We start from the raw sequence: 14,462 nt of genomic DNA, 5'->3' as shown, positions 1-14,462 counted from the left end.
ACAGAACTAGGTGTATTGTCGGTAATGGTAGTGACACTCGATTTTGGGAGGATACGTGGCTTGGCGACGCGCCTTTGGTGACCCAGTATCCGTCCCTTTATCATATTGTTCAGCGCCGTGAGGCTCTTGTTGCCACGGTTCTGCAGTCCATTCCGCTCAACATTCAGTTTAGGAGGGTGCTTGTGGATGACCGATGGGAAGCATGGCTTCACTTGGTCGGAGATTGATGGGGGTTCAGTTAAATCCTCAGCCCGATCAGTTGTGGTGGAAGCTTACTAGATCTGGGGAGTTCACAGTTAAATCGATGTATATTGATATCATTAACTCAAGTGTGATTCCTAGTTCCAAAAAGGTTTGGAAAGTTAAGGTCCCCTTAAAGATTAAAGTGTTTATGTGGTTTGTACATAAACAAGTAATTTTAACAAAGTACAATCTAGTTAAGCGTAACTGGACAGGTTCTACTATGTGTAGTTTCTGTGATTGGGAGGAGACCATCAAGCACCTCTTCTTTGACTGCCCGTTGGCACGAGGCTTGTGGCGCTCTGTGCAAATTGCCTTTAACATTACTCCCCCGACTTTGGTCAACACGTTATTCGGGACGTGGCTTGCTGGGATAGACTCCGAAACAGCTAGACACATTCGTGTAGGAGTTTGTGCGTTGTTATGGGCAATTTGGAACTGCAGAAATGATTTGGCTTTTAACAGAACAACAACTATTCATTTTTTGCAGGTTTTATTCCGGACTACTGCGCTGATCCGTATGTGATCCTTACTCACTCCGACGGAGGCCAGGGAGCGTTTGGTTACTGGATCTGTCCGGTGGGAGATGGTAGCGCGGGATATCTTCAACCGGTTTGGATGGCGGTCATGTAATAGGATAGGGGATTAGTTTACCTATCTGTTAATTTGCCAGCCGGTTGTGGCTTGTTAGGCTTTCTGTTTTGGCATTGAGGCTCTGTGTGAGCTTGCCGCTCCTTTTGTCTACCGACTTTAAGACCTTGTTTAACCTTATTTACTCTTTTTAATAAATGTGGTTATATGCATCGTTTTGATGCAGAGGCCGGGGAATCCTCCCTTTTCGAATCTTTTTTTTACATCACTGCCTGACTCAACAAGTTACCGTTCTAATTCTTGTCAAGTTCTACCAGTAAACACTATCCCTTTCTTCTAAGAGCACTAGCAAGAATTGCAAGTATGTGTACTGCCATACCTTTATGTTCATCCGGGCGTTTTAAGGTTCGTACCATACATACATCGGCATTTCCGCTAATAAAACCGAACCCGTATGTGGACCAGGAATTGAATGCATGACATCCCGACGCTGTACTCGACCGCCCAGATAACAATCACACATTCTCGATTAATCCAAAAAAGACTCCTGATAATGATGTACACCTTGGCAAGGTTGACGTTGTTCTGTCTCGATTGCTTGATCAGGTCTCGGGAAAACACATAGATGTGCTTTGTGAGATGACCAGTGAATCGTCTCTCCAAAATTCGGCAACAGCGAGTGATTGTGCTTCTCCCTGTGTTCAGAGCTGTACCATCCATTGCCCTCTGTTCTAGGCAATCTTATCGACACAGGACACTCACAGCGATAGGATCTAGTATTCTTGACTCTAGCTTTACCTTGAACATTGGGTCAATTATTACAAATCAGACCAGCGTTTGCAAAATAAAAATAATACATCCAATGGAAAACAAAGCATCAACTGCTAACAAAACTTGTCACTGGACTAATTAGTGCTTACCGAGCAGGCACACACAATTTTCTGCATGCATTTCGTTCTCTCAACATTCAGCCCGCTCTGCCCATATCTTATTCTGAAATATTTCTTCCCAAGAATACAAGTTGTAAAAATCATCCGCCTCCCCGAGTGAGTCGAAACTTGTCCCTAGTGTCGGCGCAATCACATTTTTGAGGGTTCTCTGTAAAACCCTTCACCACTTCCTCGAAGGCAGTCACTAGCCAAGCCCACAGACGCCCTGCAAGGCGACGCTGCATCTATACTCACCCTGCAAATATTACCAGCTCTCAGCACTAAGTGATTCAGATAAAATTAAACTACAGAGTCCATACTCCCTCCGTCCTAAAATAACTGTCTCAAGCTTAGTACAATTTTGTAATAAAGCAATTACAAATTTAAGACACTTATTTTGGGACGGAGGGAGTACATTATTAAGCATCCAATAATTTTACTTTCTCAACAGGAGTAGTCTCAGACAAAATTAAACTACCATACGGCAAGGTCATTTCTTCGTCTAGTGATACATTCGTTCTTGTTTACCTAACAATCCCAATTGTATTGCTCTGCGGTAAATCATGGAACTAGTTTACACGTGGTCAGCCAAGCAATGAGAGTGTGTTGCCACAAAATCAATACAGGTTCTTATTGCAGGTGGATTAGGTTAATACCACGACCCCTATTTTATTTATTCCATGTTTTTCCCATATCCTGGGATTATGTTTTATCCCCTACCCACTGTTTGTCTTATTATTTACTCCAGCAAAGAACTGGCGGTTCATATGATTTCAACACAGAAACACTAGCAAGACACTGAGTACACTTTTGAATTTTGCCAGAGCGAGTGATGCAAAGCTAACAACACTATCAGGCATTCTATGGTTTCTGCAACTTAACTGTAATGCATCGGGCTCGTTCAACTATGGAACGCACCTCTTAGTCCATCCAAATTACGAGCCACGGCTCATCTTCAATTGGGTTTTCTACGTACACACTCACGACCTTCTCAAAAGCGCTTATGCGGGTTGGGCAAGGTGTCAAGCTTCGGGCAGAGGCTCCAATCCTCAACCTAAATGCAGTTACTATGATTGTGTCAAACAATTTAACCCACTGAATATCAAGTTGCACATGAAACTACTGAACTGCGAGAAAATTAGCCGTTTAAAACAGACAGTTTGCACACTAATTCTTGTCAAACCATGGTGTACTCCCAACAAAAATTCAACCAAACTGTATGACCTTACAAAGCATGAAAACATAGTACTGTAAATCTTCATAGCAATGTTGAATTTAACTTCAATTCAGAACAGTCAGTTTGCACGCTAATTCCTGTCACACCATGGAGTACTCCCGGCAGAAATTCAACCAAACGGTATGACCTTAGAAAACATGAAAACATAGTACTGTAAATCTTCATGGCAATGCTGAGTTTAGCTTCAATTCATAACAGATAGTTTGCACACCAATTCGTCTCGCACCATGGAGTACTTCACCGGAAATTCAACCAAACTGACCTTACAAAGCATGGAAATATAGTACTGAAAATCTTCCTATGAATGCTGAATTTAATGTTATCGCCAAGACACTGACCTCTTGTTCCAACCAGTGGCGGAGCCAACATATAAGCATTGGGTTCAAGTGAACCCAATGGAATTTGGCCGGTACGTGCATGTAGGTACTTATTTCGATACCAATTGAGACTCCCTCGGACCCCCGAGCCGCTCCCGCGAGCGTCCTCGAGGGAAACCCTAGCCGCCGCCCCTCGTCCTCCCTCGTCGATCTCTCTCCCCCCGCCGCCACCGCACAGCGCCGCCGGGCAAAGACCGGCCGGCGTTGGTGGCGGCGGGGATCTTGCCCCTCTCCTCGCGGTTGGCGTCCGACGCGGGACGGCGCGGTGCGAGACGGCGCTGGGCTAGGCGGGGCCCAGCGGCGCGGCAGAGGGCGTGCTGGGTGGCGGCGCCCCTGCCTGGCGGCGGTGCAGCTGCGGCTTCAGGCCTCTCCAACGCGCGGCGGCTGTGGCTTCTCTGGCGGCGGCGCGAGGTATCCCGGCGGCGGCTTGGCGGCGTGGCGCGGCGGAGCTCCGGCGATGACTCGGCGGCGGGCTGGAGGGCTAGGCACCGTCCAGTGGTGCTGCCTCCACGGCGGTTGCAGCTTGGGGACCTGGACCCCGATCCGATCTGGATCTGGTGGTGCCGGGGTCTGGGCCGTGGCGGCTGGCGAGGCAGGGGTTTCGTCGGGGCTTGTCGGCCTCTAGGCACCATGGGGGTGCCGGCGGCGACGCGTGCCTGACATGGTGACACTGGTGGACGTGGTGGTCATCTTCTTCCCAAGATGGCCGACTAGAGGCTTGGTGATCAGATCTCGAGATCCATCATCTTGTCCCGGCGGCGAGTAGGGGAGACATGGTTGCCGGTGAAAACCGAACCGACAACACGTGATGGCGGCGTTCTCGCCGTTACCTTGATGAAGGCATTGTCGTGTAACTATTGTCGACCCACTCGTGCTGCTCCAGGGGAAACCCTAGGATCTGGTGTTCCAGATCGGACGATGGCGGCACTGCGGTGTCGTTTCTCTCTTGGGAGCATCATTTGCGGATCAGCGTTGGATGTCAGAGGCAGGAGGTGGAGCGGCTTCGTGTTGCACGGAGCTTCGGTGGTGATGTCAAGTCATGCCTGACCGACAGGTGCTACGCTTTGTCATGCCTGGTCGGCAGGTGCTACGCACGACAGATCTTCCAAGGACTTCAAGCTATGTCGGCTGGTGATACCTGGCAGCATGGCGCTGAGGTGTATCAGTGGCGACTGCGACGTGCTCAGCTATTTGCGCGCAGGGAGGAGGTGCCGTTTGGCACCGTGGTGGCATCGACGATAGCTAGACCGAGCAAGGTTGATGCATCAGTACAGTTCTGAAGATGGAGCAGTGGTAGTTGGCAGCGGCGGCATCTGAGTGCACGCCGGACCGGTGAGACCCATACCCGGCAGGCATCCTGGATGGGTTCTCAGGTCTTAGATGTTAGGTTTGGCTGCGATGTCTGTTTGGTATTAGGCCCAGGCTATCTGCGCCCCTTCATCAGTTGGATAGAGGTGCTTAGACGGCGGCTTTAGTCTTACTGTTGTATTACTTTGTAAGGTCTTGTGAGAATAATTTAATTAATAAAATGGCCGTATGCATCACTCAGATGCAGAGGCCGGGGGTCATCCTCCTTTTCTAAAAAAATGAACCCAGTAAAAGGTGATCGCTAACCCCATCAAATAAAGGGCCTCACGTGGATATAGCTAAATAAAGGGCCTAAAAGCCCATAAGCAAATGTCAATGAGTCCATTCCCAGACCTAAACCCTGATTAGCCTAACAGAAAACGCACGCAGCAGAACACCTCGCCCCTCATTCGTTCGTTTTCCAAGTCGCATCTCTCCTGCTCGACTCTCTTATATTCGTGTTGCTCGGTGCCTCGGCCACAGCACACCGTGGCAAGCAGGCCGCTCTGGATCCACAACGACAACTGTAGCTCAAAAATTGTGGTGATTACCTTGCCACATCTTCCCTTTATTATAGTATATGTTCTATCTAGCCTAATTGCCTAGTGTGATTTATTTTTTTGCCCTAGTGTTTCGCCATGGACTTTGTGATGTATCTCGGCTATCGAACGGTATCATTTGAAGAGAACTCGGTCATCAGATCCAGATATCTAATAAGGCATATCAAGGTCACCCATTAGGCGTAGGTTTGTCTTGCACTCTTCAGTTTTGGATGCAACAGAGTATATTTCTTTCCATTATGTTGTTTATGGGTACTATACTTTTTGTTGCAATTAGCCATTTATCTCATATATTAGTTCTTCCCCGCCTCATAATGTGTAGTGTCAAAAAACGTCTTACATTATAGGACGGAGGGAGTATCAAGTTCTCATAAAGAGTGAATGAGTGAACCCAATGGCCAAATTTTCTGGCTCCGCCCCTGGTTCCAACCAGGAGCCTGGGGATTCATCTTCCCCGTCGACAGCTCATAAGTGGGAGGCGAGCTGCCCCTTCTCACTGCTGCTGTTGTAGCCACGCCGCAGATCCACCCTTTTGACGGTCACACCCGTGGCCTCGTTTAGCGCCACCTCGACCATTGTCCACCTGGTGCCATGTGTCGGCGTCCCTTCCGGCACTAGACTCTCCCCAACCTCCTCAATCAGAGTGGAACTGGGAGGGACAAATCACAAAAGCTTAACTGCCGGAACTCGACACTGGAAAATGCATAAGGTCGATTAATAGCATCGGATCGACATACCTCCTGATTGGTTGCTTGAGGAATTCCATCACCGTCGGCCTCCACTCCCTCACTCCCTTGATTTTGAAGTTCAAAAATGGCAGACGCGTTTGGGGAAGAACAGACTCGCCCTTTGACCGAAAGCACTTTTCCGAGCTACGGATCAGACAGAAATAGAGAAAGATGATCCACGGCTCACCTCATCGGCGGTGACGGTCATCCAGAAACCCATCCGCCCACGCCGCTAGCCTGGCCCATGAATGGCCTCTGACCCATACGTATTTCACTACAGTTCTCTTTTACCACCAGCCCTTTAACGCACCGTATAAACTATTGGCCCACATCCCCATGCATTAACGAACGGAGAAGATATCAGGCACATATGTGCTCGTGACCTGTTACTCCACGTCCCATTATGAGCAGTTATTTCACATTATGTCACAATACTTATGGCTATTCTTCCTTATTTTACAAGGTTTACATAAGGAGGGAGAATGCCAGCAGCTGGAATTCTGGGCTAGAAAAGGAGCAAATATTATAGACCTATTCTGCACAACTCCAAAAGTCCTCAAACTCCACGGAATACCTTATAATAAATAATGAAAACCCTCACCAAAGATGAAGACCAGGGGCCCCACACCATGTCCATGAGGGTGGGGGCGCCCCCCTAGGGCGCGCCCCCCTACCTCGTGGGCCCCCTGGTGGCTCTCCGATGACCATCTTCTCCTATATGAAGTCTTTCGTCGAGAAAAAAACAAGAAGCAACCTTTCGGGATGAAACTCCACCCCGGAGGGGGAAATCATCGCCATCGTCATCACCAACGCTCCTCTCATCGCGAGAGGGTAATCTCCATCAACATCTTCATTAGCACCATCTCATCTCAAAACCCTAGTTCATCTCTTGTATCTAATTCTTGTCTCCAAGTCCGGGATTGTTGCTAGTAGTGTTAATTACTCCTTGTAGTTGATGCTAGTTGGTTTAATTGGTGGAAGAACATATGTTCAGATCTTTTATGCATATTATTACCCCTCTGATTATGAACATGAATATGCTTTGTGAGTAATTACGTTTGTTCCTGGGGACAAGGGAGAAGTCTTGCTATTAGTAGTCATGTCAATTTGGTATTCATTCGATATTTTGATGAGATGTATGTTGTCTAGCCTCTAGTGGTGTTATGTGAACGTCGACTACATAACACTTCACCATTATTTGGGCCTAGAGGAAGGCATTGGGAAGTAATAAGTAGATGATGTGTTGCTAGAGTGACAGAAGCTTAAACCCTAGTTTATACGTTGCTTCGTAAGGGGCTGATTTGGATCCATATGTTTCATGCTATGGTTAGGTTTACCTTAATACTTTTGTTGTAGTTGCGGATGCTTGCAATAGAGGTTAATCATAAGTGGGATGCTTGTTCAAGTAAGAGCAGAACCCAAGCACCGGTCCACCCACATGCCAAATTATCAAAGTACCGAACGCGGATCATATGAACGTGATGAAAACTAGCTTGACGATATTCCCATGTGTCCTCGGGAGAGCTTTTTCTTATATAAGAGTTTGTCCAGGCTTGTCCTTTGCTACAAAAAGGATTGGGCCACCTTGCTGCACTTTATTTACTTTTGTTACTTGTTGCTCGTTACAAATTATCTTATCACAAAACTATCTGTTGCCACTTATTTCAGTACTTGCAGAGAATACCTTGCGGAAAACCGCTTATCATTTCCTTCTGCTCCTCATTGGGTTTGATACTCTTACTTATTGAAAGGACTACGATAGATCCCCTATACTTGTGGGTCATCAGTAAGTATCCCGATTATTGTCACTTCGGGGTTAACGGATCATAACACATAATAGGTGACTATAGACTTGCAAGATAGGATCAAGAACTCTCATATATTGATGAAAACATAATAGGTTCAGATCTGAAATCATGGCACTCGGGCCCTAGTGACAAGCATTAAGCATAGCAAAGTCATAGCAACATCAATCTCAGAACATAGTGGATACTAGGGATCAAACCCTAACAAAACTAACTCGATTACATGATAAATCCCATCCAACCCATCACCATCCAGCAAGCCTACGATGGAATTACTCATGCACGGCGGTGAGCATCATGAAATTGGTGATGGAGGATGGTTGATGATGACGATGGCGACGAATTCCCCTCTTCGGAGCCCCGAACGGACTCCAGATCAGCCCTCCCGAGAGGTTTTAGGGCTTGGCGGCGGCTCCGTATCGTAAAACACGATGAATTCTTCTCTCTGATTTCCCCGAAACACAATATATAGAGTTGGAGTTGGAGTCAGAGAGGCACCAGGGAGCCCACGCTGTAGGGGGGCACGCCCTAGGGGGGCAGGCGCGCCCCCACCCTCGTGGACAGGTGGTGGGCCCCCTGGCCTTCATCTTTTGCAGGTATTTTTTATATTTTCCAAAAAGTTGCTCCGTGAAGTTTCAGGTCATTCTGAGAACGTTTGTTTCTGCACATAAATAACACCATGGTAATTCTGCTAAAAACAACGTCAGTCCGGGTTAGTTCCATTCAAATCATGCAAGTTGGAGTCCAAAACAAGGGCAAAAGTGTTTGGAAAAATAGATACGACGGAGACGTATCACTTAGTAAATGTGATTTCAGTTTTATCATATCTATAGAGAGAATTTACCTTTACTACCTGTGTCGGGTTATCAAGACCATAAGTTTCTTCAATAGGTAATGGATTAAGATCATATGTTTCTTCAACGGGCGGTAAATTAAGACCATGTATTTCTTCAATAGGAGGTAAATTCTTAATATCTTCAGCTTTAATACCTTTTTCTTTCATAGATTTCTCTGCCTCTTGCATATCTTCACGACTGAGAAATAGAATACCCCTCTTCTTCGGAGTTGGTTTAGGAATAGGCTCAGGAATTGGCTCCGGAGGTGTCCAATTATTTTCATTTGTCAACATATTATTCAATAGAATTTCAGCTTCATCTGGTGTTCTTTCCCTAAAAACAGAACCAGCACAACTATCCAGGTAATCTCTGGAGGCATCGGTTAGTCCATTATAAAAGATATCAAGTATTTCATTTTTCTTAAGAGGATGATTAGGCAAAGCATTAAGTAATTGGAGAAGCCTCCCCAAAGCTTGTGGGAGACTCTCTTCTTCAATTTGCACAAAATTATATATATCCCTTAAGGCAGCTTGTTTCTTATGAGCAGGGAAATATTTAGCAGAGAAGTAATAAATCATATCCTGGGGACTACGCACACAACCAGGATCAAGAGAATTAAACTATATCTTAGCATCACCCTTTAATGAGAACAGAAATATTTTAAGGATATAAAAGTAGCGAGTTCTCTCATCATTAGTGAACAGGGTAGCTATATCATTTAATTTAGTAAGATGTGCTGCAACAGTTTCAGATTCATAGCCATGAAAAGGATCAGATTCAACCAAAGTAATTATATCAGGATCAATAGAGAATTCATAATCCTTATCGGTAACATAGATAGGTGAAGTAGCAAAAGCAGGGGCAGGTTTCATCCTAGCATTTAGAGATTGCTTATTCCATTTAGCTAATAACCTCTTGAGTTCGTATCTATCTTTGCAAGCTAAAATAGCTAAAGAAGCTTCTTTATCAAAAACATAACCCTCAGGAATAACATGCAAGTCTTCTTCATCAATTTCATCAGTATTATCAGATTCAATATTTTCAATCTCTCTAGCCCTAGCAAGTTGTTTATCAAGAAATTCACCAAGTGGCACAGTAGTATCAAGCATAGAAGTAGTTTCATCATAAGTATCATGTATAGCAGAAGTGGCATCATCAATAACATGCGACATATCAGAATGAATAGCAGAAGCAGGTTTAGGTGTTGCAAGCTTACTTAAAACAGAAGGTGAATCAAGTGCAGAGCTAGATGGCAGTTCTTTACCTCCCCTCGTAGTTAAGGGATAAATCTTAGTTCTCGGATCTTTCCAGTTCTTCATAATGATAAGCAGATATAAATCCCAAGTGACTCAAAGAATAGAGCTATGCTCCCCGGCAACGGCGCCAGAAAATAATCTTGATAACCCACAAGTATAGGGGATCACAACAGTTTTCTAGGGTAAAATATTCAACCCAAATTTATTGATTCGACACCAGGGGAGCCAAAGAATATTCTCAAGTGTTAGCAGCTGAGTTGTCAATTCAACCACACCTGGAAACTTAGTATCTGCAGCAAAGTAATATGATAGTAGTGGTAATGGTAGCAAAATGTAACAGTAGTAAAAGTAATGTTTTTGGTATTTTGTAGTGATGATAGGAATAGCAACGGGAAAGTAAATAAGCGAAGAAAAATATATGGAAAGCTCGTAGGCAATGGATCGGTGATGGAGAATTATGCCGGATGCGGTTCATCATGTAACAGTCATAACCTAGGGTGACACAGAACTAGCTCCAGTTCATCAATGTAATGTAGGCATGTGTTCCGAATATAGTCATGCATGCTTATGGAAAAGAACTTGCATGACATCTTTTGTCCTACCCTCCCGTGGCAGCGGGGTCCTTACGGAAACTAAGGGATATTAAAGCCTCCTTTTAATAAAGTACCGGAACAAAGCATTAACACATAGTGAATACATGAACTCCTCAAACTACGGTCATCACCGGTAAGTATCCTGATTATTGTCACTTCGGGGTTAATTGATCATAACACATAATAGGTGACTATAGACTTGCAAGATAGGATCAAGAACTCTCATATATTGATGAAAACATAATAGGTTCAGATCTGAAATCATGGCACTCGGGCCCTAGTGACAAGCATTAAGCATAGCAAAGTCATAGCAACATCAATCTCAGAACATAGTGGATACTAGGGATCAAACCCTAACAAAACTAACTCGATTACATGATATATCTCATCCAACCCATCACCGTCCAGCAAGCCTACGATGGAATTACTCACACAAGGCGGTGAGCATCATGAAATTGGTGATGGAAGATGGTTGATGATGACGATGGCGAAGGATTCCCCTCTCCGGAGCCCCGAACGGACTCCAGATCAGCCCTCTCGAGAGGTTTTAGGGCTTGGCGGCGGCTTCGTATCGTAAAACGTGATGAATCCTTCTCTCTGATTATTTTCTCCTTGAAACACAATATATAGAGTTGGAGTTGGAGTCGAAGGAGCTCCAGGGGGCCCATGAGGTAGGGGGAGCGCCCCCCACCCTCGTGGACAGGTGGTGGCCCCCTGGCCTTCATGTTTTGCAGATATTTTTTATATTTTCCAAAAAAGTTGCTCCGTGAAGTTTCAGGTCATTCCGAGAGCGTTTGTTTGTGCACATAAATAACACCATGGTAATTCTGCTGAAAACAGCATCAGTCCGGGTTAGTTCCATTCAAATCATGCAAGTTAAAGTCCAAAACGAGGGCAAAAGTGTTTGGAAAAGTAGATACGATGGAGACGTATCAACCCCCTTAAGGGCCTGTTCTCAAGTCCTCCAGCTCCACGCTTCACAATCTGAATGTGCGGAGCTGAGCCAAACGTTTTAGCTCCAGGAAGCTAGCTTCGAGAAGCCCTTGTCGATCCTAGTGTAAATCCGAAGGAGTTTGAGAAGCTAGGGCATTGTAGCTTCAAAAATCCACTGAAGCTTGGAGTTGGCCGAAATTACAAGGGTTGCCACCGCCAAGTGAAGAAAACGCTTCATTTCATATCTCTCCTCCCGTTTTCCATCGTCGAAGCACGCTCAGCAGGTCTGTCCTTTTATTTTGGGCCGCATGCAGCCCATTTGATGATCTCCATCCAGCCCAACATGGCGCTACAGCCGCAGGAAGCCCAAGGTTGCGATGGAGAAGCTGTTTTCGGTGTAGAACGGACGTGAATCGCTGCGTGGAGCGAGCTAAGAAGCTGAATTTTTGGAGTTGGGAGAGTTGGGAGGACTTCAGAATAGGCCCTAAATCATAGAGAAAGATAGACAAAAAACAAATTTGTGGAATTGTTAACTTGACTACGAAATAATATGGTTATGTTAGAAACATAGGATAGTATTGTAGTAGTGCATGACAATTCCGTATAGGGTCTAGTTGAGTACGCGTGTGGTAGTAAAAGTTGGTCCTCAAATTATCCATTCTGCTCATTCTACTCATTGTGTGTTGTTTGGTAGTTCGGCTACAAAGCAGCCATAGGCCTATAGTAGAAACGGAAATTCCATATTTACGGAAACGAAAAGTTCAGTTTCCACGTATGTTCCGCCGAAAAACACCATTTCGTTTTTGATTCCGCTTCCGCATAAAAAAATCAATTTCCGTTTTGCGAATTTCCATTTCCATTTTCATATTTCCTCTCCGTTTTCATTTTTCCTCCCGAAAAGCAGAAACTTTTCACTCCATTTTCATCCCTAATAAACACTGTAGTTGACATTGTACACGAACACTGTAGATCAAGCACTGTAGACGACCTTATGTAGACAGGACCACTGTAGATCATGTGTTGTTCATGCAGATCCATCCATTGATCCTTGATCGGACGGTTTGAAGAAGGGGGCCAGTCACCATACTATTCGCCGGTGACTTGTCCACAGCAAGTCACTGGATCTCAGTCCGTCAGTTTGGTAACCGAGGGGGAGGGGACTCCATAATCATAATTTAGTACGAAATATATGATTTTGTGGCTGGGAAAATATCTCACACTGCAATCAAGTTGTGGCCATTGCAAACAAGAATGTCACATGACCATTTTCATGTGCTAGAATAAGAACAACAATACACGAATGTCAGAATTTAGTATGAAATATATATGATTTTGTAGCTGGAAAAGATCTCTCATCTACCAACAAAACATCATGTGACTATTTTCATGTGCTAGAATAAGAACGACCATCATTGTTCGACAGGTTCCCAAATTTAGAATTGTGAGGCCAACGCCAATATGAATGAATCAATTTTAGCTACCTGTGAGGTTGTTGTGGACCTCTCTGTCCATACAAAAAGCTATAAATTATCAAATAATCGTGTCCAGGCTAGCATCACTTCTTGATGATGCAAGTTGTAAGGCAACGACCAAGAGTCCTTATCTTCCTCATCAGCTGGAAACTGTAGCTCGAAGTTGGTTGTATTATACACAATGTGGAAGTCAGGAACTATTTCAGAATTTATGATAATTTAATAAATAGTTTCATCCAATTCGACATATATTTTCTTCAAGCTTTCTAACTAAAAATCAAGAACATATATTTTTACTAGGTACTAGTAGGTTAGTTCCATACAATCCAACATCACTGGATTAAGAAAACAACAACTCTACAAACAGCTTTAACATTTCTGTTGTCGTCTACTCTAGAAAAATTGGTTCTATTGAGTGCTCAATTCTCTAGAAACTCCATATTTAGACCAACAAACCCATAATTATGAAATATAGTTTCAAGAGATGTCATGTGATCCATCATGACATATGTTAACTGAACTTGACATTCAGAATTTGATAATCAAACTCCGATTACTCCACTGTCACTGTTAACTCAACTGGACAGATGAAAGTTCATCTTTTAAACTAAAGATCAAGAGCAACCAACAGTATGAATGAATACCATGTGTTAAACGTGATATGCAAGACGTACTGGTCCCACCTAGGCCGAACTAGGTTAGTTAGAGATAGAGTTAGGCAATATTCTTGTAACCTCTTTCATCTCTATCTTCTCTCTTTAACTTGGTTCTCAAGATGTAATCTCAACAGCCTGTATGCATATCTCAGGGATACGCCCCTGCCTATATAACACGAAACCGTCGCCTCCAATGAGGTACGACATTCATCGATAGTTTACATGGTATACAGAGCCTCCTCTATCCACTACATCGAGAAAAAACCCATCTCCATCGCCAGCCATGTCGTCCTCCTCAAGCATCGGTCAGTCCTCCCTTCTTGGGCAGGTCACGGAGAAGCTCACCCGCACCAACTACGTGTTGTGGCGTGCGCAGGTGACACCGCAGCTGAGGGGAGCTGGTTTCTTCGGCTACGTCGACCAGACCGTGCCGGAGCCTGCCAAGTTCCTCACCACGAAGGACAAGGACGGGAAAGAAGAACAGACGCCAAATCCTCTTCACGTGATCTGGTTCAAAGAAGGACAACAGGTACTTGGATACTTGCTAGACAATCTCACCAAGGAAGTCCTTGTGCAGGTCACATCCATAGCTACGCAGCATGAACTCTGGGCTACTCTTGCACACATGTTCTCGTCACAGTCCAGAGCCCATGTCAACAACATCCGCGCCACACTCTCCACGATGCAAAAGGGCACGCAAACGGTGGCGGCGTACTTTGCTCACATGCGATCTCTCACAGATGAGCTTGCAGCCGCGGGAAAGCCGATCAATGACTATGAACTAGCTTCCTACATCACCGCCGGCCTCGACATGGAGTACCGGCCTCTCATCTCCGCCAACGACGCCCGCACCGAGCCCATCAACCTCGACGATATCTTCGCTCAGGTGAGCAGTTTTGATC

General features: G+C 45.0%; 1 pseudogene; it reads left to right on the top strand.

Moving 5' to 3' along the window:
* Nucleotides 1–14,323: 14,323 nt before the first annotated feature.
* Nucleotides 14,324–14,462, top strand: LOC119296350 (annotated as a pseudogene).

Source organism: Triticum dicoccoides, chromosome 1A (assembly GCF_002162155.2).
Source record: "Triticum dicoccoides isolate Atlit2015 ecotype Zavitan chromosome 1A, WEW_v2.0, whole genome shotgun sequence".
Taxonomy (NCBI): domain Eukaryota; kingdom Viridiplantae; phylum Streptophyta; class Magnoliopsida; order Poales; family Poaceae; genus Triticum; species Triticum dicoccoides.
The sequence above is the reverse complement of the archived record's forward strand: the minus strand, read 5'-3'. Positions and strand labels throughout refer to the sequence as shown.